The sequence below is a fragment of the Microtus ochrogaster genome, chromosome X (assembly GCF_000317375.1).
Source record: "Microtus ochrogaster isolate Prairie Vole_2 chromosome X, MicOch1.0, whole genome shotgun sequence".
NCBI lineage: Eukaryota > Metazoa > Chordata > Mammalia > Rodentia > Cricetidae > Microtus > Microtus ochrogaster.
Genome location: NC_022026.1, coordinates 37,019,596 through 37,022,982, shown reverse-complemented (window position 1 = coordinate 37,022,982; position 3,387 = coordinate 37,019,596). Strand labels below are relative to the sequence as shown.

The 3,387-nt window shown below is 39.1% G+C and overlaps 1 pseudogene; it reads right to left on the bottom strand.

Moving 5' to 3' along the window:
* Positions 1-1,840: 1,840 nt before the first annotated feature.
* On the bottom strand, positions 1,841-3,113 carry LOC113457428 (annotated as a pseudogene).
* Between the last annotated feature and the right edge of the window lie 274 nt (positions 3,114-3,387).

The window sequence follows — 3,387 nt, the reverse complement described above, 5'->3', positions numbered from 1 at the left end:
GTCTATAATTTGCATAGTCATAAAGTTAAACTTATCAACTATTCTAGTGATAGGAACTAAAACATGACATAGAGATGCCACAATGAAATACACAGTTGTTACCTAGATCCTTTGGCTATGAACAACATTATCAGGACCACTGGAGAAGTGTAAAAGGGTCTGAAATATATATGAAAATGATGTATCAGCTCTAAATCCTGATTTTTGTGACCTTTATGGTAAAATATTTGGAATATAATATTCAGAGTTGATGGGCCATCATGGTGATTACTTGTTCTTCATGGGTTCAGGGTGGAATGTTCTTTAGCCTACACTACTATACTTAAAAAATTCCCTAAGTTGGTGTTTATATGTGTATATGTGCATGGAAAAGAGCAGGTATATAATAATAATGTTTAAGAAGAATACATTTGAGACTCTGGAACCCACTTGGGTTCTACCACTCAATAGCTTAGTGATTGGTAAACCAGTTGTTGTCTATTGAGTTTCTGGGCTCGCTAGTTTTAATTTCATCAACTTGACACAAGTTAGAATCATTTTTGAAGAGGAAAAAGCTGAGAAATTGCCCCATCAAGATTGGCCTGTGGGCAAGCCTGTGGTACATTTTCTTGATTGATGCTTGATGTGGGAGGGTCCAGACCACTGTGGACAGTACCACCCCTGGGCTGGTGGTCCTGGGTGCTATAACAAAGCAAGCTGAGCCAACCATGAGGAGCAAACCAGTAAGCAGCACCCCTCCATGGCTTCTGCATAAGCTCCTGTGTCCTTGTTCCTGTCCTGTTTGAGGTTCTTCCCTGACTTCCTTCAATGACTGACTGTAGTCTGAAATAAATCCTTTCTTCCACACGTTGCTTTTGGTCATGGTGTTTTATCATCATAATAGAAACTCTAACTAGGACAGTTTCCCAATTTGCAATATGCAAATAATGTCAGTTACATTCTCTTTGGTCATCCATCATACTTAAATATGAGATGACATCATCATCATAAAGTATCCTGTTTTCTCTATATATTGAATTTAGTGGAAACTGGTCAAATGATCTGTGATAAAGGTTCATATTGTTTAAAATATGATTAATTACTAACTGATGGTTTTAAAAATTAAAATATTAGTGTATTGCTACATACGAATGAAGAAAAGGAGGGTAGTCATTGCTTGTGTGTAAATGTTTACAAAAAGATCGAATGGCTTTGCTCAGTGTGAAAAACCTACTTTTTTTGTTTGTAAGGTGTGTACTTTTATTCAATTAGTCTCAATTCTCAATTCAGTATACAGGCAAGCCCTACCTCCACACCTCAATAAACTCCTAAGTAGACCAATTTTTTTTCCTACATCTCAAGTTGATGAAAAAGTGGGGGCATGATGACCATCCAAAATGAAAATAAAAAGGATTAAGGCAGAAGATTAAAAAAATACTTTTGCAGTACATAATTCATACAAAAATCAATGTTGTCACCTCTTAAGCATGGACTCAGGGTAGATAGGTTTATACTCCTTTTGGTAATGGGAATCAGCCTTTGAGAGGGCAAGAGCATTATGGATACCTGGAATGACTATAAAAATATGTACAATTGAAGTTTTCAGCTTCATTGCAGAACTTTCAGGATGCTTGCTTCAGCCAACTACTCTTGTCTTCATTAGTCCACTTTTGAAATGCTGAGTCAAAAACAACGAATGAACAACAACAATAGCAATATAATTTTAAAGAAATGATTTAAAAAGCCATACCAATATTGTCACCTTAATTTTTCTGTACAAGATAGATTTTGTTAAGAAACCACATGAAACACAGCTCAGTAACAGTCTTTGTAGAATGATTTGAGGTGAATGATAGAAGGTCTAGACTGGCTGTCCTCCTGATTGCTGCTCCACACCTTCTGGGATGGAGCTAATGATCCACACAGAGTATTTGTACCCATGAAGAACAATGATCTCAATCTTCGTCATGCTTGGAATAAGAGTGGTTATCCCCTGCATTCTGTTAGTGGTGCCTGAGTACACGGTGGTGCCACAAATTAGCACTGTGTTGGCATAGAGTTCTTTGTGAATGTTGATGTCACACATCATGATGGAACTGAGTGTAGTTTCCTGGATACTGAAGGATTCTGCTACCAGGAAGAAGAGCAACTGGTGCAGTCGCACTGCTTGTTAACAATAGTGATGATCTGGCCTTTCAGCAGTGCTTAGCTCTTCTCCAAGTGATGGAGGAAGGTCATTGGCTAATAAAGAAACTGCCTTGGCCCATTTTATTGGTTAGAAAATAGGTGGGTGGAGTAAACAGAACAGAATGCTGGGAGGAAGAGGAAGTGAGCTCAGAGACACCGTGCTCCCCTCTCCCAGGCAGACGCATGCGATGAAGCAAGCCGCCAGGTCAGACATGCTGAATCTTTCCCGGTAAGACCGGTGCTACACAGTTTATTAGAAATGGGTTGATCGGGATATCAGAATTAGCCAGTAAGGGCTAGAGCTAATGGGCCAAACAGTGTTTAAAAGAATACAATTTGTTTGTTGTCATTTCGGGACATATGCTAGCCAGTTGGCCGGGGTGCTGGGGACGCAGCCCTGCCGCTCCTATTACTACATCCAAGGAGGAGGAGGATAGATCAATGTCCATTTATCTCTCAAAATTCAGGGCAACATGGCACAGCTTCTCCTTGATGCAACATATGATTTCCTGCTCAGCTTTAGTGGAGAAGCTACAGCCACTCTTAAGATGTCAGGACCTTTGTGAGGAAGTTTGTCAAGTTCTGGCCAGCCAGGTACAGAGGTACGATGGTTTAGGGGAGAGTGTAGTCCTCATCAATTGACATGCTGTGGGTGATCTCATCTCTTTAGTTCTTTCTATGAGGGTGGTAAGATGACAGACATATGGGCAAGGTTATTGAAAGTCTTGAACATGATCTGAGTCATCTTCGCACATTTGGCCTTTGGGTTCAGGATCTTGAAATAACCAGGCTAGTTAAGGATAAAACAATTATATTTTATTTATCATAAGGGGAAAATTCACACCACAGGAATGGAAGATCCAGTCTCTGCTCAATCATTGGGAAGCTACACAGAGAGCATACCTGGGTGGTGCATAGGATTTTATCTCCCGGTCCCTGAAAGCCATATCAAACTAGGTTTCACCACTTAAAAACTATTGGTTAACAAGTCTTTCTCCATCATCTCTCCCTTTTGTCTAAATAAGAGTGATCCAAACCCAATAAAAAACTATACACAATAAGAACAGCTATCAAATATAAAATTATAACAACATCAGCAAGGAACACATGGCAAATGTTTTAATAAACATTCTATTCCAAAAAGTCTAAATATTGTATTGAAAATAAGCTTGGCTTAGTAAAAGGAATGTAGTTATGATTACCTAATTTTTAACCCTATCG